Raw genomic sequence first — 25,143 nt, forward strand, 5'->3', positions numbered from 1 at the left:
AGATAGATGGAAAAACATAGAGGGTTAACAAGATCTTAGAAGATATGTTGAGAATGTATGTAATGCACCAACAGAAGAAATGCGAGGAGTATATTCCATTGGTTCAGTTCACATACAAAAATGGTTATCAGGATTCATTGAGGATAACTCCTTTCGAGGCATTGTATGGAAAAAGTTGTAACACTCCCATCAGCTGGAGTGACCCATTGAACAAGGTACTTATTGGACCGGACATGTTCGTAGACATGAAGTAGGAAATGTAGGTTATAAAGAAGAATCTGAAGGCAACACAGGATAAATAGAAGAGTTATGTGGAGCAGCATAGGGTGTTCAAGGAGTTTTAGGTTAGGGAGCATGTGTATTTGTGCATTAATCCCAAGGAAATCTATTTGAGGATTGGTTAATGTGCCAAGTTGGCACCACGGTATTACGAGCATTTCGAGATCCTTAAGAGGATTAGACCAGTGGAATATCGACTTGTATTGCCTCCAACAGTGAAATTCCATGATGTTTTCCATATTTCATTGCTTAAGAAGTATATAAAGGATGTTGATCATGTTATTGATTGGTTTATATTGCAAGTGGAGAAAGAAGGAGAGTTCCATCCAGAGCCTCAGTGCATATTGTAGCAAAAACATCTCATGCTCAAGAATAGATACATAGAGCAAGTTAAAGTGCAATGGAAGCACTTTGGGCCTGAAGAAGCTACATGGGAAAGGATAGATTAGATGTGAGCCTTGTATCCTTCATTATTTGTCGGTTGAGGTAAAGCAATTTTGGTTTGATTTTGGTATATGTTTGGCATATGTTTTGGTATATGTATGTATATGTATATGGATGTAAATACTGCCATGAGATAAGTTATAAAGCTCTAATAAGTGGTATGGGTGTCATATTATTATGGTTGTTATATTGTCATGTTGTCATGATGTTTTTCTTTTGAGCAGGTCTTTCATTGTAAATACTACAACGAGCTAAGTTATAAAGCTCCATGGGCAGTATGTTTTCTTTTCAGCAGTTTTGCTGAGGTCATGGTGTGATTTAACACCAAGGAAGGTGTTCCCCAAGGGGAGGGTTCTGTAACTCTCCTCGTGAAAATTTCATGTAATAAAAGTTAATAAAGGCAAAATAAGACCATGGTTAAGGGACACTTATTCCAAGTTGAATGTTGGGCAAATATATCCTAGTGGGCATCACTAGATGTGTGTTTTGGCTAACAAAAATTGGAAAAGGCTAAGGCAAAGGCATTAAAATGAGAAAAGGCATTTTTGGTACATTTATTAATGAAAATAAAGGAAAATAGGAGAAAAGGAAGGTAAAAGGTCACAAGTTGCATGTGAGGAGGAAATTGAAGGAAATAATGGAAAATGAAGAAATTAGAGGCCTCATTAATAAAAATTCTTCTAAGGATTAGTTGGTAACATTTTTCCAATTCAAGTTTGGTGATTTCTCATTATTCTCTCTCTCTCTCTCTCACTCTTGGTCACATAGAGTTTTCTTGGAGCACTCTAGCTTTGGATCAAGGAAGGAAAAGAAAGCAAAGGGAAAGGAAGGAAAGCAAGGATCAAGGAAGGAAAGCAGGATCAAGCAACTTCAACAGGAATACTTGTAAGTAACCCTTTGCATGTGTGATTTCCTAGCTGGTTGGGACATGCATGGCTTTTCATGTTAGTGTTTGGTTCTCTTGTTGTCGGTGGCATGGTTTTGTCGGGTTACGATAGTGGTTTTCAGCCTAGCCTTTCCTTTTTCTCGATGCCATGGTGTTGGGATGTTTATTTGGTTTTGAGCTTTATTTTTCTAGATGGATTTCAGAATCTGGAGCGGAGTTGGTCTCAAGGTTCATTCCCAAAGGCCTAGGAATCCCTTGATTAGTCTTGGCGGGATACACGATAAAGCTTGAGCGATAAGTCTCAGTTTAGGGCCTAGTGATCTAACTGTAGATTGCAGTAAAGCCCAAGAGAGTGGTCTCAGTTTAGGGCCTAGTGATCTGGGATTGGATTATGGTAAAGCCTAAGAGACAAGGAGACAAAAAATTCCTCAAGGATAGTGATGGATTTCGGATGACATTCCAAGTTTGGTTCAGGTGTGATCGCAACACCGGTTTGGTGTGATCATGGTTTGGTGAGGGTGGAGGTGGTTTAACCTCTAGATTCCCTTGGTTTTTCTTAGATTGGTTATTTTATGATATATTACCTTCATGCTTGGAATATGGCATGGGCACGACTAGCTGAAAGAGAGATTTGGTTTAGCCATGTCTATGGTCGGGTGGTACGTGGAAGTCAAGAACTTGGTCGGATTTGCCTATGATTAATAAAAGCTAAGTTCTCTTAATTTTTCATTGATTTATATGTGGATTTAATGATTATCATATCTATGATATTTATATGGTTTAAGGTTGGTTATAAGCATGGTTATGTGACTAGTTCATGTCATGGTTATTTCATGTATTTACTTGTACTTGTTATATGGATGGATGCAAGACCTAATTGATGATATAATAGTCCAATAGAAAAGGAGGTGATCCTTCTGGTTATGTTTCATAAGTTCTTTTAATAATTTATGCTTTGTCTTGTATCCTAGACCTGTAGGTTTGATGCCAAGTGTTTGATGGAATGTCAGTCCCCGTTGGGGATGCTTAGGCCTAATCCTGAGGTTGATTTTGAGTGTTCAATATTTTTATCATTTATTTAAATGATTTTGAAGGTTGCAATAAGTTCTAGGCAGAGGTCGGGATTCTGGGCTAGAAAAGTGGCTCAAATCTTAGGGTCTCTAGCACAGGTCTACTAAGAAAAGTCCATAGTCGTTGGCATAGAGGCCTATGAGAGTGAATTTGAGTTACTGGTTGCTGTCGTGCCTATAGCGTGAGAGTGAATTTGGGTTGAAAGGCTTAAATCATCAGTGGGACTCATGGATAGGTTGTCTGAGTGGCTGGCATGTCTTGTGAGGGTGTTTTGCTGACGTGGATGTGTTTATTTGATGAGTTTCTTTGATTCCATTTCCATAAGGTCAGTAAGGAGATTGGATCCCTTATAATAACCTCTCTCATCACATGTTTTCCCAGTTGGTTGGCTTCTTGGGTGGACTTGAGAGGGGAGGTGTTACATGCATCCATCATTTTAGCAATTACAAGTAAATACATGAAATAACTATGACATGAACCAGTCATACAACCATGCTTATAACCAACATTAAACCATGTAAATATTAGAGATATGACAACCATAAAATCCACATATAAACAATTTTAAAGTAATTTAACTTAGCTTTCACTAATCATAGGAAAATCCAACAAGGTTCAGGACTTCCATGTACCACCCGGCCATAGACATGGCGGAAACAAATATTTCTTTCAGCCAGTCACCCCCGTGCCATATTCCAATCATGAATGTGGGATCTTATAGGAAACCAATCCAAAACAACCAAGGGAATGCATAGGTTAAACCACCTCCACCCTCATCAAACCATGATCAAACCAAAACCAGTGTTGCAATCACAATCAAACTGAACTTGGAATGCCATCAAGAATCCATCACTATCCTTGAGGAATTTTCCATCTCCTTGTCTCTTGGGCTTTATTGCAATCCAATCCCGGATTGCTAGACCCTAAACCAAGAAAATTCTCTCAGTATTTACCACAGTCTAAACCTAGATAATTAGGCCCTAAATTGAGTCTTCGCCCTTAGTATTTAATATTTATCCTGCCAAAATTGGTCAAGGGATTCCTATGCCTTTGGGAATGAAACTTGAGACCACCTTCGCCTCAGATTCTGAAATCCATCCGACAAATCAAAGCTTGAAATCGAGATAAACATCCTAACATACCATGGCATCCAGAAAAAGGCAAGGCTAGGCTGAAAATCACTGTCATAACATGGTGAAACCCTGCCACCGACAACAAGAGAACCATACACCAACATGCAAAGCCATGCATGTCCAAACCAGCTAGGAAATCACACATGCAATATGTTACCTGCAAGTATTCCTGCTGAAGCTACCTGATCCTTCTCTTCTTCCTTGATCCTTGCTTTCCTTCCTTTTCCTTTGCTTTCTTTTCCTTCCTTGATCTAAATCTAGAGTGCTCCAAGAAAAATCTAAGTGACCAAGAGTGAGAAAGAGAGAGAATAATGAGAGAGCTCCAAAACTGAACTGAACAAAGGTTCCCAACTGATCCTCAAAAGCCTTTTTATTAATGAGGGCTTCAATTTCTTCAGTTTCCATTATTTTCCTTCAATTTCCTCCTCACATGCAGACTGTGACCTTTCACCTTAATTTTCTCCTATTTTCCTTTATTTTCGTAAATAAATGTGCCAAAAATGCATTTTTTCCTTTTAATGCCTTAGCCTTAGCCTTTGAAAATTTCCTTAGCGATAAACACATCGAGTGATGCCCACTAGGTTATCTTTTCCCAACATTCAACTTAGAATATGTGTCCCTTAACTATGGTGTTATTTTTCCTTTATTAACTTTTATTACATGAACTTTTCACCAAGGCTGTGTTGAAGGCTTGAAAAATCAGGACTCCAACAAGGGGGATAACCACCCGGTCCGGACCTTAAATGTAGCTCCTTTTTTGTTTGGAATAGTGGCTCCGACTGGGGATGATGGGACCAGTTTCCCAATCTATTTATGATATGTGTGTTAATGGGATGATGTTTTTCTTTTTTGGGGGTTTGTGGGGTGAATACTTTTTCTGAATTTAATCTATCTTCTAACTATAATATGCAATCTATCATAATCAAAGAAAACATCTAACTTTAAAACTATCCCGGGAGTAACATTCACTTATGCGATCCAAAATAATTTCTAAAAGCGATTGATAATGAAGATCATTCAATCACAATGAGAATAGAATCCATTTAAAATAATTTTTTCGTATGAAAAGTTAGTCGAAACAATATGAGAAATATATCGCATAAGACTCATTCACATATTCAGCATAAAGAGTAAGTCATCACCATACAAAAGTGCAATAATGATAACTAAACATTCAAACTTTCATATATAAATAACTGAAAATGATTTATTGCTTGACACATAAGTAAAAAGCATTAGGAGATAAAAATACCATTTGTAATATGTCCTACTCATGAGCTGCAACAATATATATCTATCTTCAAATCACTTAACATCCACTAAGAGTACAAAAGTGGAATTTCAGTAGTAGATATTAAACTCATATAGAAAATAAATCTCGTTCCATTACTTTATCAAAACCTCCTCAGTGGGGGGCAAGATGCACATTCTGAATAATGTTTTTGATAAAACTCTGGACCCCTCTCTAAATGCATGAGAGGGGTTTAAATACTACTCTATGAAATCTAAAAATAAATATTAAAAAAATAGATGAGGAGGTTTAAACGACTTGCCTCATTTTAAGCAAAAATAAACAAAACAAAAATAAACTGTATCTATGGTTAATTCTGCATCTGGTCCTTCAAATCACAAATATTCAGCATTGGTTTTAGGAGTGTCAGTTGGCCGACTTCAGCTTTCAACTATCCTGCAAATACGGAATTGGTGAGAGTTGGCACTATCTTCTTAGTAGAAGTCATCAGGAATTTTAGGGTCATCCATTGGCTATGTGGTTTCACCAGGTACTGCCAGTATGTTTCCTAGTTCAATCTGTTTACCTGTTTAATTGCCTCTGCCCTTTCCTCTGCTGCTTGTGTCCATACCGCTTGAAGCTGCTGTGCTTTTGGAAGAAAGCCAGGTGTAGTTTCTGCCACCAAATTTTCCTTGTGTAGATTTTCATTTACGCATTCGATGACATTGTTCGTCGATGCCGCTGCATCCTCCATTGCTTTCTCTGCCTCCCTTAGCCGAGAATCCCATTTCGCAAATAAAATCTCTTTATGCGATTCATCAATTTTGGGCATGTCTGCTTTTTTCCCTTCTTTGGATTTCTGCTAGTTCAAGAAGTCTAAGACTTTCTTAAAAATTGAGTCATATTCAAGGCGTAATTCTACGACTTGATTTTTAATATTATCGCTCATTTCACAATGGGAATTCCATTGCGAAATCTTCTGGCATAGCAGTTCTTTCTATTGCAATAGCTAGGAGTTGAGACCAAGTGCCTATGTGACAAACTCCTCAATTTTGGGATCATCTTTATGCAGTTCTATTATACCTTGTAACTGTTCTTCTTTACTAGCTAAACTGCTTTGATGTGCCAACTGCATCTGCTGAAAGTCTTGCTGAAGTTTTGCCAACTGTGTTTCTGCTTGTTGATTGATGCTGACTTGCTATAACTGTTGTTCCAAAAACAAAATCCTATCTTCTTTTTCTTTAAGTAGCAATTGAACCTCTACTGCCTTATCAATAGTTGTTGAAGCATATGCACCTGCGACCTGTGAGAGCCTAGTGAGATTTGATGATGGGTCTGTAAAAGGGTCTTTCGAAAGAACATCCAGGGATTCATCCTCAAGAGCGAGCACTGAATCCAATTTTCTTTTCTTTCTTTGCCTTCTAACGATGACCTTATGTTGAGGGCTGTAGAATACGTCTAGAGGAGGAATTTCCTCTATTCTTAGTACAATCTCAGATGAGGGAGCAACGGGAATGTGCTCCATTTCTTGAGTGGTAACAACCCTTTCTATTACCATTTCTGTGGTTGTCTCTTTTGGATTTGTTGGTGGCTCTGGATTTTGTTCCTTTGTGCTTAGTATCTTATTGAAACTTTCCCATTCGCCTTCTAGATCAATAATGAGTGGCTCTGCTTGCTTTGTAAGGGAAGTCGAGGCTTCAACTTGTTTTACTAACAAAGTCTGCTGATCAGATTCTGCTATAGACTAAGCTGTGTCTTTTATTGACTCCTCATTCTTACTGTGCTCACTCTCAGATTGATTGCCAGACTTTTCTATTGATTCTTTTTCAGAACTTGTTTTGGACTTCTCATTTGAATCTTCACTTATGCTTATACTGGGAGTAGGCTCCCTTATTGGTTCGATGAGTAATTGGTCCAATGGGACCTTTGATAACCTCTGCTTTCTGTAATTGTCAAAAGTTTGGAGACCGTCTTGGTCAAAAAGAATTTGTGCCATATGCAGAACATCTTTGATGGTGTTTTTTTGCAGGAAAACATCAACAAAGGGATATTTTTCATGGGAAAACACTCTTATTTTAACCATCGTATTAAAATATTTTACAATACCAAAGGGATCATATTGCCTTCCTAGGAACTTGGGTTGTAAAGATAATACATTATTAACTTCTTTGAAAGCATGACCTAAGTCATGTAATGCAAATGTTACAGGAAATTGAGGTCAAATGGCCTTCTTGGAATATTTTAGTATTTTACTCATTCCTCCCTCGCCGCATGTCTGATAGGCTATCTCCCTAGCCATTAGTTTGTCTGGGATGTAAAAAAGTATAACATGGGGCGAGGGGATGCTGCCAAACACTCTGATATATGTGAACAATTCTTCCCCAAACCATCCGGATATGGGGAGAATATCTACCTCAGTTTCTGGGGAAAACCTTGGGGCATCTCGGTTGTAGAGATTTTTATAAATCAGGAGCATAACTCTGTGACAAATTTTGAAGAAATGTGGGATGAAATTGGATTCCCACAATACTTTGTGATATATCTGAATGGGAAGTGGGCTCTGGGCAGTCCATTTCCATCCCATAATAGGGAATTTGGAACCAAAACAAATTGCATCCATAACATAGGCGCTCATAAAAAATGGAGGGTAAACCCTCGAAGAAAAACTTCTTTTAGTTCTGTATCCTAAAATTGCGGTGGCTAGATTGTCCGACAGGATTTGAGCCCAATTCATTATTGTGGCATTGATAGTTGCATCCACTAGGGGCAACCATTCTGATGAAAATTTGTTGATGTCTGGTTTACCAAACAGTCTACATAACATTGTGGCTGTAAAACAGTAAGGGGAAGAAAGAGAACTAGTGGTGTACATACCATTTTTATCTTTCTTCAGTCTTTCCTCATTGGTAAACCAATTCTTTGTGCATTCTGCCAAGTCTTCGTTATCCTTAGCGAATTTCTCGACAAATTGCTTGTTGTATATGGCTTGGGGTTCTGGTAAATGGTACATAAGCCTCAAATTGTCTGGAGTAAATGACCCCATGACCTCCTAGCTTTTCGTCTTGAACTCTCTGTCGGATATGTCTGTGTGATCTATAATCCATTTCACCATGTCAGTGTAGGGGAGTATCTTGGGCCTTGCAGCAATGCGGTGTAGAAACGAGCATGCAAGTTCAGTTAGGGATGCATCAGAAGAGCCACGCCCATCCGCTGTAACTGTTACTTCCATAATTCTTGGTTGTTCCTCCTCCAACAACTGATACACAGTTTCCCACGTAGATGTCCCTGCATCTCGACTACAGGTAGTGTTTGTGAATAATGGGGTCATTTCTGACTTCTCAGACATGGGAGCCTTGCCTTTCTTCACCATTTCTTCATGTATTATGCTCTGTGTGTTCTTCTTGAAAGCTACAAGTAGAGAGAAAAAATATGATAAAGATAATAGTGAATACAGGAACAATCAATAGAAGGATGAAAATAAGGTGATGGAGGGTCTTTAATTCTAAATCATATCAAAATATATCAACTTGCGTCAAATGGTCCTTTACACCGATCGTAATCGTTATTTTAATAAATGCCCACTAATGGACCATTATGCTAAACTTTAATGTTCATAACTTCACATCGAATGTCGGGAAGTACTCTCCTAGAACCTTGAGCCCTTCGAATTGCGATAAAAGAGATTTTGCAATTTGCTTCACAATATCGCAGATCACTATATCGCAAAACCTATTTTTGTTAAAAAAAAACACCGCCACATGAGTTACTGCGATATGTGATTTGCGAGATGCTATCGCATTTCGTGACATTTATTTATGTTTCATCAAGTAGCGCCGTGATATTGAAACTGCGATGCGATAAGGTTATAGGATTTATGATCTCGCATTCTTGCGGATTGCATTTTCAATGGGTAGCTTTTATAAGGGATGTCCGCTGTAACTTTTTGCGACGCGAGAATAATATTTTCTAAAGCGGGTTTTTTAAAGTTTACCTTAATGTTCTTGAATTTCGGTTATAAAGTTATTCTAAGGATTTTTTATCATGTAGCGCTTTTTATAAGAAACTCATAGTTTGTGAAGTTTTATGTGCTTAAAGTATAAAACGGTAAATTTCCATGTTTTAGCAAGTTCCACTTTGACATCTTATTTTGTTCTAAGAACAATAAAGGCATGATTAAATTCTAAGATTTAATTTTTGGAAGGGTCTCCATTTATTAACATTATTACTAATACTAATAAATGGGGGGGGGGGGGGGGTTGTTTACAAGCACAACAATTGGCGATTCACTTGGAAGAACCAGTTATCTATGAAGGTTTTTGAATTTTCTAAAACTTCCAAAATAGAAATGGTTCTGAAAATGAAACTTCATTGTACGAAATATAAGGTAAATAGTGCTATTTATTAATAACAACGTCTTGTTTTAACTATCTTTATTCTGATTATCTTTTTCCCAGAGTTAGTCATTTTACTCACATTAGTCATTACTTGGTTGTAAAGATAAAAACAAAAACATCTCTTTAGACCAGTTTTTGTGTACCCATTTGTCGTAGGTATAGCCTTTGCTGCTAGCAGGCGTTCATAGCCTCGACAAGGTTACCTATTACCCAACAAGATCCAGTGTCCCACTTGAGAAGCATGCAATTTTCAAAGATAAATCCTCATATACACTTTTTGCTTTTTCTTTTCTTATTTCTCTTTTAATTCTTAAAGAACAATGTCTTGGTTTGGTGGCCAAAATTGACAGTGCCATTCACTCGATTTATAACTTGACTGAACAAGCTGGCTCGTGATGAGACCCCTTGTCTTTTGATTGAAACAATCTTGAGCCATTACCCTGTTTTGATATGCAGTATGGCAATGTCAGTTAGTTATAATCTTTATGATCATGATAAGCCAGCTCTTGATGAGACCTCTTATTCTTTAAGTTCAAAGTGTATAGTTGGATTACCCTTTGAATCTCACAATTTCCTTGGGGGGAAGTCATTGGTTCCTTAAGAATTCTTTTGGACAACAATTGTAGAGTTTAAAAATAGCTTTTCCGCAGAGGATCTTTGTTTTGTTATTGATACCTTTTGTGACTGATGTAAGGAAAACTCCTTCCTAAGGTTGATTCTAACCAAAATTTTAGATAGCTGAAAAAAAAGAACAAGAATTTTTTTTCTAAATAATAGCACTTACCCATCTGTTTCATAAATGGAGATTAATTTTCATAACCAATCCCACTTATACAAGTGAAAAATAAAATTGGCACGAGACACTATTCTTTTCGTGGAAACCAAAAGTGAACATTCTCAACCTGTTTTATTATCAAAAGAAGACTTAACTAAACTATTATTTACAAAAAAATAGAAGAGATCATCTTTTATGGAAAATATTTCTTTAGGATCTGTCCATTAACAGGTAAAGACCCTCTTTTCCCTGCTAAATCTTGTAACGTGAAAGTTGATGGACGAATGAGTTCGACAATCTGGAATGGTCCAAGCCACATCTGTTGGAATTTAGTATGCTTGCCTTTCTCCTCATGGGCTTTATCCCATTTTAATACTAAGTCTCCAAGTTGAAAATCTTTTCTAGACATTGAGTTTGAATCAAAGGAAGCTTTCACTAATTGTTGGTGATGCGCGTGGGTAATTCTGGCATTTTCTCGTTCCTCTTTAAGTTTAGGAATCTACAATTGTCTTAATTGCAAGGATGAGGAAGGGGTTTCTTCAGTAAATTGAAATAAGGCTAAAGAAGGAATAACCAGATTTATTGGTAAGACCACTTCTTTTCCATAAACTAAATTAAAAGGAGAAGTTCCAATGGAGGTTTTCTGAGTTATTCGATCTGCCCAGAGAGCATACATTAAAGACTTATGCCAGTTTCTATGATTTTGATCAATAGTCCGTTTAATGATTCTAATAAGGTTTTTGTTTGTTGATTCGGCCAACCCATTCCTTTGTGGATAATAATTAGCAGAATACTTGAGTTTAAAACCTCTTTTGAGAAAAAAATCTGTCATAGCATTATCTGAGAAATATGATGTATTATCAAACATTAAAGCAGAACGTAAGCCAAACCTGGTGATTATGAATTGATCTATAAATTTGATGATACTTTCAGAGTTGGCTGTTTTGAGTGGAACTACTTCTCTCCATTTGGTAAAATAGTCGGTAGCTGTAAAGATGTATTTATGCTGTTTAGAAGAATGAGGAATGATCTCACCTATTATATCTAATCCCCATTGTTCAAATGGTTGATCGATGTTGATTGTTGTAATGGAAATGATGGTTTCTTTTGTCTTCCGGCAGCAGTCTGGAAAATCTGACATCTCCTTACATAGCTATGTGCATCTTTAAATAAAGTTGGCCAGTAGTAACCATCGCGTAAGGTTTTGTGTGTTGTTGCATCTCCTGCAAAGTGTCCACCTGCTGGCCCGTCATGAAGTTCCTGCAATACTTTTTCTGTGTCAGATTTCTCGAGGCATATAAGAAGAACAGAATCATAATTCATTCTAAAGAGTACATTATTGACAATTTGATACTATTTAGATTTTAGCCTCAAAACCCTTTTCTTTATGTGATTCAAATGTGGAGGAGCATATCCATTTTTTAAGTAGAACATGATATCAACATACCTTGATTCAGAGTCGTTTAGGCTTACCTCATACACTTGTACTTCACTATATGGAGACTGCGTTTATGATATGTGCGATGTTCCTGCCAACATCCTGCAAAAACCTTGACCTTTTACAATATTTGTTGTTTTAATTTTAGCGTCATATTCTTGCAGGGCTGTGACCTAATTTGCCCTATTTTCACCCACGTATTTTTGTACCAAAAGATTTCTTACTGCTAGAAATGGTACTATTATTTTGGTGTCAGTCTTGAGAGGGAAGGGTATGAAGTGTTTAATTGCTTTGAAAATAGCATAACCTTGTTTCTCAACATCAGAGTAATTTAATTCAGCTCCTTTTAAGTTTGAACTGAAGAAGGCAATTGGGGCTTTGGCTTTATCTTGATTCGCTTGTGCGAGTATGACAACATACGATTTTTCGGAGGTGAATGTATATAGAGTGAAAGGATCAGAAAATTTTGGAGTCGCTAAAGATGGGGCATTTATAATTGTTTGTTTTATCAAGCTAAATGCTCCATGTTCTTCATGACCCCATTTGAAGTGAGAGTTTTTCTTTGTCATGGCTTGGAGAGGTGACACGATTCTTGAGAAGTCAGGGACAAATCTTTTAACAAAATTGATCTGACCAAGGAAAGACTGCATTGCTTTTTTGTTATGGGGTAAAGATATCTTGAAAATTTCCTTAATCCTATCTGGGTCAATATGGATTCTGGATTTGGACACTATGAATCCAAGGAGTTTTCCTTCACTTAATGCAAAAAAATATTTTTTTGGATTAAGTGAGATTCTATATTTTTGACAACGTTGAAATATCTGTTTTAAGTCTCTAAGATGATTATTGCGATTTTTAGAGTATACTGTTATGTCATCTAAGTAAATCACCACTGACTTGTTCACTAATCCTTTAAATGCAATGTCCATTGCCCTTTGAAACGTGGCACCGGCATTGATAAGCCCAAATGACATCTTTTGATATTGGTAAGTGCCCCATTTGGTTCTAAATGTAGTTTTTAATTGATCATCGGGGTGGAACAAGATTTGATTATACCCTGAAAAGCCATCTAAAAAGGACATTAATTCTGACCCTGTGACTGATTGTAATATTTGTTCCATAGGGGGCAGTGGAAAATTATCCTTTTGGCAAGATTTATTGAGATTTTGAAAATCAATACAAATCCGGATATCACCATTTTTCTTTCTAACAGGGACGAGGTTAGAGACCCATCTGGAATGCCTAAAGGGAAAAATAATCTTGGCTCTTAGTAATTTGTTCAACTCAGATTTAATTTGGCTTTCCAAATTCGAATTGATTTTCCTCAATTTCTGATGAACAGGCTTTTCATCGGAAATCATAGGAATTGTATGTTGGATAATAGAAGTGTCGTAAGTTTTAAGATCATCATAATTCCAGGTAAAGAAACTCTTGTATTGTTTCAATAATCAAATGAAATCCGATATTTCCTCAGATGTTAGGCCAAGACCTAGGTTGATGTTCTGCGGTTTCATGTCTGTTCCCAGATTTACTAATTCATATCTCAGAGTTGAACTCTGGAGTTTTGAATTAGTGGACCGTTTAAATCTATCTTTTAAGTCATATAGGTCCCCTAACTTTACTACGGATTTTGGTATAGCATTATTACTGTTTTCTTGTTCCAGCTGTTTGTCATGTTGGTCTTCATCAATTATCTGATTATTGTAAGAGCCTTCTGAAGTTAGAAAACTCACAATATCAGGGTCATTGTTGAAAACTCTCCAGTTGGTAATGTTATCAGGAATAGAGGGTCTAAATATTAATTCATTCAAAAATCTGTCTGGACTATAGTCCTCTGATGGAATAAGCTTGGAAGCAACATTAGCAAGGAGATCAGCACTAGCGTTTTGGAGTCTTGGAATGGATGAAATATTAAATGCTGTATAGTGTGAGGTCAGGTCTTGTACTAAAGAATGATAGTGTTTCAAGTGTCCAGAAAAACAATGTATAGTATTTCTCACCTGTTTAATAACAATTTCAGAGTCTCCAAATACTTGCAGGTATTTGATATTAAGCCCGATTGCTTTGTATAACCCTTGAACTAATGCTTCATATTCAGCAGTGTTATTTGTGCAATCGAACTCGAGTATACATGTTAACATGGTTTTTTCTCCTTTTGGACCGACTAATATACAAACTTCTCTTGCTCCATCATTAGATTTAGAACCATCAAAAAATAATTTCCAAAACAAAGTTTTATTTACAGGCTTATCTATAAAATTTATGCACCTAGAACTGTCCATTTGAGAGAAATTTTCTATCTGAGATAAAACAGAATTTTCCAAAAAGGGTGAAGTATGAGCGTTGAAATTCCCTAAGAACGAATCGACAGAATAATTTCCGATTATGTTGTTAATGTATGCTACAGGCTCGTTTTCTCCTTCTAACTCCATCACTATATACTTTTGATGTCTTTCTTGTTCAACCTTGATCTGATTAGGTTTGCCATTGTAAGGGAGCCACATATGAGACCAGTCAGTCGCAAAGTAACCGTGAAGCTTTTCTGACCAATCCCTGCTAAGGATTAGTCCATAAAATTCAGGGATGTCTGCGACAAGTATATCAATAACTTGACATACCTTTGGGTTTGATGAAAGCCTTATGGTCACTTGATTAAGTTCACCGATGACCTCGACTTGAGACCGATCTAGCTGTACTATTCGTACTGCAAATTTCTGAGGTTGGACATTTAACTTTGTGCAAACTGTCTTAGGCAAAATGTTAGATGAGGCACCAGAATCTACCAGACAATTATGCAAATTTTTATTGAAAACTTCAAAGGTAAGGAGAAATGGCGGAGTATGGGATTTTGATCTTCCCCCAATTAGAGCAATGTCAGTTGGATCGACTTTATTTGAAATTCCAGTCGGAGGTCTCCCCATTTCATGAGTAGCTTGTGAAATTATAACAGTAGGTAGAGGGGTAATAGGTATTGCATTTAGCTCTTTCAAGAGCAATTTCTGTTGATGCTTTAACTTGTTGAGCTCATGAAAAGTAATGTTCGCCCTGGTTTTCTTCATATCTTCAACAATGTTATATTCCATTTCATCTGAGATGATAAGAATTTTAGATGGAGTTGTTGAATTAGATTGGACTGGGTTTGTCTGAGTAGACTTTGGTGAAGATTTCTTACCTATGATTTTATCCTTGGGAGTCGGACTTGGGTTTTTCTGTTTAGCACTAGATTGTGGAGGATCAAGTTGATTTCTACTTCTAGTAGCAATGGGTAATGCATCCTGATCTTCCTCATCTGGAAGAATGAAGTCCCACATTCCTTGTAGTTCTACAACTTCATCATCATCGATTTGTTCCTCATTTGAAACTTCTTCCTCTTCCCCTTCTAATTCTGCGTTTGTTATAGCATTTGGAGGTTTAGGATCAGTTGAAGGATTTCTTCTAAAGGGTTTAAAAGGTTTCTTGGAAGAGGTTTCTGCTACTTGTTTCTTTATATCAACCATTTCGTTTGACATGGTCTTCAAGACTTTCTATAACCCTTCCAGGTCAAATGGGTCCTTTGGTTGTTTTTTCTTAGGATCATCTCTAAAAGACACTTTTTTAGACTTTCTTTCATCTACAACGTTTTTCTTTTCTACAACTAGTATACGCTTTTTTACAGATATTGCCACTTTCATGTTTTCTTCTAGTGTTGGCTTGGCAGCTCTATCTACAAAGATGGCCGAATTTGAGGGTAAAGCAGAAATATACCATTCATTTTGGACTTCATCGCTAGGCTTAGACGCTGTTGGTATTTTGTTTAACAATTTATTGGAGCGAAAATTGAAATCCTTAATTGGTTCCTTTGGTTCGGCTTTTAAATTGGAGAGGTCATTTATTAAGGTTGTTGTTGACCTATCATCTCCAAATTTTGTTAAAAAATGATCTTGAAATGTATCCCAGTTATTAATGGAGCCTGCTGGTAAAGAAAAATACCAGGATCCTGCTGCTCCTTGCAAATTATACGGGAATAATCGTACAACTGCATCCTCCTCTATTACTCCATTTAGATTAATAGATAGCATAAAATTATTTATGTGTTCCTCAGCTAGTTGGCCATTGTTAGGATTGAATTTGGGCAACCGTTTCTCAGGATGAGCTGGCAATTGAGACAAGGGTGCCAGCATTCTTATAGCTCCTGGATTGGCCCATGGTCTTGGTGGTGGATTTCCTGCCATCGTTGGGGTATGAGTAGGAGAAGGTGTGGCAGTAGTTGAAGGTGATTGCATAGAGGAGGATGTTGCTCCTATACCTGTGTGAACCACGATCTGGAGTTGAGGGATGGATGGATGACCTTGTGATGACATGGATGGGATGGTAGATGAAGATGATGATAGAACCTCACTCTAATATTCTTCTGGTGTTTTCCTAGCTTTTTTACGACTCGGTAAAGGAAATTCAACTGGTGGGATTCCTAGCTTTTTTCTTTGTGCTCTAGTCAGTCGTTGAGATGGGGTTTGATGAGAAGTGACACTACCTTGGGACAACTCAAATTATTCTTGAGATATTGAAATCCCCTGTAACTTATGAATTAAAGTTTGTAATTCAGGGGGGTCCGAAGAAGAATGATTTGGCTTGTTTAGGATTTCAATAATGTGCTCTGTATTTTTCTTTTAAACTTCTGGTTCAGAGATAAGAAATTTGGAATGCTAATGAGAAGTTGAGGGTGATGGTGAGGGAGTTTTACTCTTAGAATGGCATGAAGATGAAGATTTACTTTCCATTCACAGTCAGGCCCTCCTTCTAGTGCCAAATATGTTGAAGGCTTGAAAAATCGGGACTCCAACAAGAGGGATAACCACCCAGTCCAAACCTTAAATGCAACTCCTTTTCTGTTTGGAATAGTGGTTCCGACTGGGGATGATGGGACCAGTTTCCCAATCTATTTATGATGTGTGTGTTAACAGGATGATGTTTTTTTTTGGGGTTTTGTGGGGTGAATACTTGTTCTAAATTTAATCTATCTTCTAACTATTATATGCATTCTATCACAATCAAAGAAAACATCTAACTTTAAAACTATCCCAGGAGTAACGTTTACTTATGCGATCCAAAATAAATTCTAAAAGAGATTGATAATGAAGATCATTCAATCACAATGAGAATAGAATCCATTTAAAATAATTGTTTTGTATGAAAAGTTAGCTGAAACAATATGAAAAATATATCGCATAAGATTCATTCACATATTCAACATAAAGAGTAAGTCATCACCATACAAAAGTGGAATAATGATAACTAAATGTTCAAACTCTCATATATAAATAACTGAAAATGATTTATTGCTTGACACATAAGTAAGAGATAAAAATACCATTTGTAATACGTCCTACTCATGAGTTGTAGCAATATAGATCTATCTTCAAATCACTTAACATCCACTAAGAGTACAAAAGTGGAATTTCAGTAGCAGATATTAAACTCATATAGAAAATAAATCTCGTTCCATTACTTTATCAAAACCTCCTCAGTGGGGGGCAAGATGCACGTTTTGAAGAATGTTTTTGATAAAACTCTGGACCCCTCTCTAAATGCATGAGAGGGGTTTAAATACTACTCTATGAAATCTAAAAATAAATATTACAAAAATAGATGAGGAGGTTTAAAAAACCTGCCTCATTTTAAGCAAAAATAAACAAAACAAAAATAAACTATATCTATGGTTAATTCTGCATCTAGTCCTTCAAATCACAAATATTCAGCAATGGTTTTAAGAGTGTCAGTTGGTTGACTTCAGCTTTCAACTATCCTGCAAATATGGCATTGGTGAGAGCTGGCACTATCTTCTCGACAGAAGTCATTAGGCAGTTCAGGGTCAGCCATTGGCTATGTGGTTTCACCAGGTACTGCTAGTATGTTTCCCAGTTCAATTTGTTTACCTGTTTAATCGCCTCTGCCCTTTCCTCCGTTGCTTGTTTCCATACCGCTTGAAGCTGCTGTGCTTTTGGAAGAAAGCCAGGGGTAGTTTCTACCACCAAATTTGCCTTGTGTAGATTTTCATTTACGCATTTGATGACACTGTTCATTGATGCCGCTGCATCCTCCATTGCCCGCTCTGCCTCCCTTAGCCGAGAATCCCATTTTGAAAATAAAATATCTTTATGCGATTCATCAATTTTTGGCATGTCTGCTCTTTTCCCTTCTTCAGATTTCTGACAGTTCAAGAAGTCTGAGACTTTCTTAAAAGTTGAATCATATTCAAGTCATAATTCTATGACTTGATTTGTAATATTATTGCTCGTTTCGCAATGGGAATTCCATTGTGAAATCTTCTGGCATAGTAGTTCTTTTTGTTGCAAGAGCTGGGAGTTGAGACCAAGTGCCTATGTGACAAACTCCTCAATTTTGGGATCGTCTTTATGCAGTTCTATTATACCTTATAACTGCACTTCTTTACTAGCTAAAATTCTTTTATGTGCCAACTGCATTTGCTGAAAGTATTGCTGAAGTCTTGTCAATTGTGTTTTTGCTTGTTGATTGATGCTCACTTGCTGTAACTGTTGTTCCAAAAACAAAATCCTATCTTCTTTTTCTTTAAGTAGCAATTGAACCTCTGCTGCCTTATCAATAGTTGCTGAAGCGTATGCACTTGCGACCTGTGAGAGCCTAGTGAGATTTGCCGATGGGTCTGTAAAAGGGTCTTTCCAAGGAATATCCAGGGGTTCATCCTTGGGAGCGAGCACAGAATCCAATTTTGTTTTCTTTCTTTGCCTTCTAACGACGGATTTATGTTGAGGGTTGTAGAATATGTCTAGAGGAGGAATTTCCTCTATTCTTAGTACAATCTTAGATGAGGTAGCAACGAGAATGTGCTCCGTTTCTTGAGTGGTAACAACCCTTTCTATTACCATTTCTGTGGTCGTCTCTTTTGGATTTTTTGGTGGCTCTAGATTTTGTTCCTTTGTGCTCAGTATCTTATTAAAAATTTCCCATTCGCCTTCTAGATCAATCACGAGTGGCTCTGCTTGCTTTGTAAGGGAAGTCGAGGCTTCAACTTATTTTACTAACAAATTTTGCTAATCAGATTCTGTTGTAAACTGAGCTATGTCTTTTATTGACTCCTCATTCTTACTGTGTTCGCTCTCAGATTGATTACTTTTCTGCTGATTCTTTTTTAGAACTTGTTTTGGACTTCTCTTTTGAATTTTCACTTATGCTTATACTGGGAGTAGGCTCCCTTATTGGTTCGATGAGTAATTGGTCCAATGGGACCTTTGATAACCTCTGCTTTCTGTAATTGTCAAAAGTTTGGAGATCGTGTTGGTCAAAAGAATTTTTGCCATATGCAGAACATCTTTGATGGTGTTTTTCTGTAGGAAACCATCATCAAAGGGATCTTTTTCATGGGAAAACACTCTTATTTTAACCATTGTATTAAAATCTTTTACAATACCGAAGGGATCATATTTCCTTCCAGGGAACTTGGGTAGTTGTAAAGATAATGCATTATTAACTTCTTTGAAAGCATGACCTAATTCATGTAATGAAAATTCTTTGCATGTTACAGGAAATTGAGGCCAAATAGCCTTATTTGAATCTCTTAGTATTTTACTCATTCCTCCCTCGCCGCATGTCTGATAGGCTATCTCCCTAGCTATCAATTTGTCTGGGACATAAAAAGGTAGAACATGGGGCAAGGCGATGCTGCCAAACACTCTGATATACATGAACAATTCTTCCCTAAACCATCTGGCTACGGGGAGAATATCTACCTCAGATTCTGGGGAAAACCTTGGGGCATCTCGGTTGTAGAGATTTTTATAAAGCGGGAGCATAACTCCATGACAAATTTTGAAGAAATGTGGGATGAAATTGGATTCCCACAATACTTTGTGATATATCTGAATGGGAAGTGGGGTCTAGGCAGTCCCTTTCCATCCCATAATAGGGAATTTGGAACCAAAACAAATTGCGTCCATAACATAGGCACCCATAAAAAATGGAGGGTAAACCCTCGAAACAAAACTTCTTTTAGTTCTGTATCCTAAAATTGCAGTGGCTAAATTTTTAGACAGGATTTGAGCCTAATTCATTATTGTGGCATTTATAGCTGCATCCACTAGGGGTAACCATTCCAATGAAAATTTGTTGATGTCTGGTTTACCAAACAGTCTACATAACATTGCAGTGGCAAAACAGTAAGGGGAACAAAGAGAACTAATGGCGTACATATTGTTTTTATCTTTCTTTAGTCTTTCCTCATTGGCAGACCAATTCTTTGTGCATTCTGCCAAGTCTTCATTCTCCTTGGCGAATTTCTCAACAAATTGCTTGTTGTAGATGGCTTGGGGTTCTGGTAAATGGTACACAAGCCTCAAATTGTTTGGAGTAAATGAACCCATGACCTCCTAGCTTTTCTTCTTGAACTCTTTTTCGGATATGTCTGCATGATCTATAATCCATTTCACCATGTCGGTGTAGGGGAGTATCTTGGGCCTTGCAGTAATGTGGTGTAGAAACGAGCATGCAAGTTCAGTTAGGGATACATCAGAAGAGCCACGCCCATTCGCTGTAACTGTTACTTCCATAATCCTTGGTTTTTCCTCCTCCAACAACTGATACATAGTTTCCCACATAGATGTCCCTGCATCTCGACTATAGGTAGTGTCTGTGAATAATGGGGTCATTTCTGACTTCTCAGACATGAGAGCCTTGCCTTTCTTCACCATTTCTTCGTGTATTACGCTATGTGTGTTCTTCCTGAAAGTTGCAAGTAGAGAGAAAAAATATGATAAAGATGATAGTGAATATAGGAATAATCAATAGAAGGACGAAAATAAGGTGACGAAGGGTCTTTAATTCTAAATCATATCAAAAGATATCAACTTGCGTCAAATGGTCCTTTACACTGATCGTAATCGTTCTTTTAATAAATGCCCACTAATGCACCGTTATGCTAAACTTTAATGTTCATAACTTTACATCGAAAGTCGGGAAGTAATCTCCTAGAATCCTGAGCCCTTCGAATTGCGATAAAATCAATTTTGCGTTTTGCTTTGCAATATCGCAAAACCTGTTTTCGTTAAAAAAAAACACCAGCACATGAGTTACTGCGATATGCGATTTGCGAGATGCTATCGCATTTCGCGACATTTATTTATGTTTCATCAAGTAGCGCTGCGATATTGAAACTGCGATGTGATAAGGTTATAGGATTTATGATCTCGCGTTCTTGCAGATCGCATTTTCAATGGGTAGCTTTTTTAAGGGATGTCCGCTGTAACTTTTTGTGATGCGAGAATAATCTTTTCTAAAGCGGGTTTTTTAAAGTTTACCTTAATGTTCACGACTTTCAGTTATAAAGTTATTCTAAGGATTTTTTATCATGTAGTTCTTTTTATAAGAAACTCATAGTTTGTGAAGTTTTATGCACTTAAAGTATGAAAAGGTAACTTTCCATGTTCTAGCAAGTTCCACTTTGACATCTTATTTTATTCTAAAAACAAGAAAGGCATGATTAAATGCTAAGATTTAATTTTTGGAAGGGTCCCCATTTATTAACATTATTACTAATACTAATAAATGGGGGGGGGGGGGGTTTGACAAGCACAACAGGCTGTTACATCTTCAATGCATGAATGATTACTTCCAACTCATGATCAATATCACAAGTCACATAATTTTTCCCATGCTCATTGAGTTTCCTTGAATCATAACATACAAATATGTCCCTCTTGCATCAAGACTCTACCAAGTCCTCTCTTGCAAGTATCTGTACACACCATGAACTCTTTATCTAGATTTGCAATGTTTAGCATTGGAGCATTTGTAAGAAATTGCTTCAACTATTCAAAACTAGCAGCACATTCCTTTGTCCATTTAAATTTCTTTCCTTTTCAATGATGTAATAGGATAGGAAATATGTGAGAAGTTCTTAATGAATCTCTTGTATTAACCTGCTAACCCCATGAATGATCTGAACTCATCCACATTTCTAGGAGCTTCCCATTCCATGATAGCTCTTATCTTTTTGGGATCCAATGTTATGCCTTCCTTGGAAACAACATGTCCCAAGTAATGTAGCTCTTTCTAAAAGAAACTACACTTATTAAGATTGGCATATAACGGATGCTCTCTTAGCAATTTCAATACTGTTGCAAAGTTTTTTGCATGCTCTTCCTCATTCTTATAATATATCAATATATCATCAATGAATACAATCAAAAACTTGTCCAGATAAGGACGCAACACATAGTTCATCAAACACATGAAAGTAGATGGAGCATTAGTCAAACCAAAAGAAACCACAACAAACTCATAATTCCCATACCTAGTCTAGAAAGTAGACTTATAGATGTCCTCTTCTTTGATGCATACCTGATGATATCCTGATCTCAAATCAATCTTCTAGAACACTGTTGCTCCCTTTAGCGGATCAAAAAAGTCATAAATCTGCGGTAAAGGGTACCTATTCTTGATCATTACCTTGTTCAACTACCTATAATCAATACATAACCTAAGAGTACCATCCTTCTTATTTACGAACAATATTGGTTCACCCCAAGAATACCCACTTGGCCTAATGTATCCCTTATCAAGCATTTCCTTCAACTGCAACTTCAATTCCACTAGCTCTGGAGTGCTCATCCTGTAAGCAAGAAAAATTTTAAGGGCTAATATTCACAGATGGGATAATTTTCCATGTTTTTTCCAAAAAAAAAAGATTCCTAATTTTCCATTATTTCTAAAAATGATCTGCCCAAATTTTATAGCATAGAGTTATTTTACCTTGGAAATTGCCAAAATTTTATAGAGACTATATTAAATCATTAGAAATTTGAATATTTTACAAAAAATATCACCAAATATTTTATAGTTTTTATAACATGGCAATAAGATTAGCCAAGGTTTCTAAATTTTAATAAAAAATTCCATCCTTAAGATTTTCCCTACCTGTAAGGTTCTTTTGATGTGGATGTTTCCCCTAGTACCAGCTCAGTAGAAAAGTCCACATCACTATGAGGTGGAAACTCTGAAATATCTGTTGGAAACACATCCTGAAACTATTGCATGACTGGATACCTCTTCAATGCTTCCACATCCTCAACATCCTTACCTTTATCACTAGAAACATGCATTGCAAATAACACACACCATTTCCTGCAACTACGATTTTCCTACGTAGATGTAACCATTCTAACTTATGTAGGATTCTTCTTACCTTATAAGATTCTCTTCTCTCCATCATCGTCCAAGCCATCAATAGCCTTCTCATAACAATCAACCTCAGTCCTGTGAAGGTACAACCAATCCATACCCAGAATCATACTTTACAAACCTAATGGAAACACATTCATATGCGCTGATGTAGGCATACCGTCCAACTCAAATGCACACACTCTTACGCAATTATGATTTTTTTTCTTAGTACCTGTATCGAACTGCACCAACTAAGACTCTGCATGAAATTCTTTTCTCAAACCACACTTATCCACCAATTCAGGGCTAACATAACTATAATTATATCCAAGGTCAATTAAAATAGAGACAAATAAATCACAAATCTTACCTTCCATCTCAATAATATATTCCTAGTGATCAACCTGCTTGTTATCAAATGTTTCATAGATCCAAGGAATGCTTTTTCCAACATACCCAATTGTCTGCGCATCTTGAGAACTGTAGATATTATGCCTACCACCCTGATACGATAGATAACCCTTCTTGAGATGATCCTTGCCACATATCCAATCACTACAATTGTCTCCTACCATCACCTCTATTTTGATGCTCTACTGGCTGAGTTCCATGTCCCTTCTTTACTGCATTAAACTTGTTGTAAGGAGCAACATTCTCTTTCCCTCTTGCATCTTGAGGTCTTGTTCAATTTGGTGTCCATTTACCTTTAATATTTTCATTTCCTTTCCAACCCTACTTAAAATCTATCTTACACTTCGACTTCTTATAACAGTGCTTCAAGTTTCCAGTGACTTCCTCAGCGATCCAGGCTCATCATACTCAATCTAATTGTTGAATGATAATGGAAATCAACTGATAAATTTCTAAACTTTGGTTTTATCATCCTTAAGATACAACACATATCTCAACAACTCTAAGAACTTAGTCATGTATTCGGCATCTTCCATAGAACCCATATTCAAATCATAGAACTCCTTGAAGTTACTATCATAGTACCTCTCTGATAAGTAATTCTTCCTGAAGAGTCTCTTGAATTTATGCCAACTCAACTCCTCTGTCCTGATGTATCTGACATGCTTCACATCTTCCCACTAGATTTTTGATTTCCCTGTGAGGCTGAAAATAGCTATCCTGGCCTTCATGTTCTTTGTGTAATCATGCAATTGAAATAACTTCTTCATCTCAAGAAACCATGCCTCCACATCTTCTAGTTTCTTCAACTCTCCATCAAATATAGGTGGCTTGGCTTTCTTGAACTCATTGGATAAATATCCCTTGTCTCTCCTCCTCTATGGATGATAGTGATGATGAACATGATACGTGCTTGAACTAGAACTAGAGTGAAATCCATATCCACTTCCTCCCCAACAGGTGTATTCAAGAACCTTCCATCTATGACCATGTCATATTTGTTCTACCTATGCTCACAATGAGAACTAGTAAGATATGCCCCATTAGTCCTATCCTCTTATCCATAATTGATCTGTGGTTATCCCTATCACTGCAAGTCTGAAAAACTCTGAAGAATAACTGCATTGACCTCTTCTTGTTTCACCTATGCCTTGGAAATTCTTTCCTATGATTGAATGATCCTATCATTATCTTCTTTTCAAATTTTGATTTCTTCCTTTAAACTTCTCCACACCCAAATCAAGGCCTCCATGTGGTAGGAAGCCTCCAACCTCATGCACAAACTTACATCCATGCGAGTCAACCAAAATTTTCTAGTTAGGAGCATGCGGTCCCAAATTCTGAGCCTAAATTCTAGGTCAGCCTCTAGACCATTGTCGAGAACTTCCGATAACTTCTTAGAATCAATAATGACATGAAAACAATGCTATGTATACAAATTTGAAGGTAGAACTTGACCTAGACTACTTAGAACATGATAGGAATTTCGTCAAACATATTGATAACAAGTAATCTACATCACATGAATGGATATATGAACATAGGGGTTTGATACTTATCTAAGAATCATCAAGAATGTCTAATGCCGTCTCATAATAGCTACAATAACAAATTTTATCTCATGAATTCATTAACCATTCATCATCTAATCAAAACATGTCAAGAGCGATAATTAGAACCTGTTATGATCTAGATCTTGTGGGGAGGCCCCCAAGATCTGAAAATTGAAATGCTAGAAGAAAAATATGAGAATGCCCTATAAAAAAAACCCACAAAGAAATGTTTTATTAAAATGGAGAATAACTGTAAAAACTACATTGTGGTGAACAAAATTGTCCTTTGATAAAATGCGACTTGTTACTTATAGTATTTTTTGGTTACAATACCACGGGTAAATTCCATGGGTGAA

The sequence above is a fragment of the Pinus tabuliformis genome, chromosome 5_2 (assembly GCF_031772625.1).
Source record: "Pinus tabuliformis cultivar Carrire ecotype Pingquan chromosome 5_2, CPIR1, whole genome shotgun sequence".
NCBI lineage: Eukaryota > Viridiplantae > Streptophyta > Pinopsida > Pinales > Pinaceae > Pinus > Pinus tabuliformis.